Genomic DNA, 228 nt, shown 5'->3' on the forward strand with positions numbered 1-228 from the left:
CTTGTTATATGCAATATGCTAGTGCATGGCAAGCAGAATACCAGCTTGAAGTTATACTATGGATATATACACTTTTTAGTTATCTAGATTACCATCTTACTTCTAAATGTATTATAAAATTACCCATCATGAAAAGTTCATCCAATTCACAGTTTAGCTCTCGCTATTTGCAGGTTTTTCCTGCAACAAAAAATGCAAATACACTCTGTGAAAAAAAAATAAAATAAA

At 30.3% G+C, this 228-nt stretch overlaps 1 protein-coding gene across 1 annotated transcript in view; it reads right to left on the bottom strand.

The window, feature by feature from the left end:
- LOC119586764 overlaps nucleotides 1-228 on the bottom strand; it is a 30,636-nt gene that overhangs the window by 1,693 nt on the left and 28,715 nt on the right.

This window comes from Penaeus monodon, chromosome 21, assembly GCF_015228065.2.
Source record: "Penaeus monodon isolate SGIC_2016 chromosome 21, NSTDA_Pmon_1, whole genome shotgun sequence".
Classification (NCBI taxonomy): domain Eukaryota; kingdom Metazoa; phylum Arthropoda; class Malacostraca; order Decapoda; family Penaeidae; genus Penaeus; species Penaeus monodon.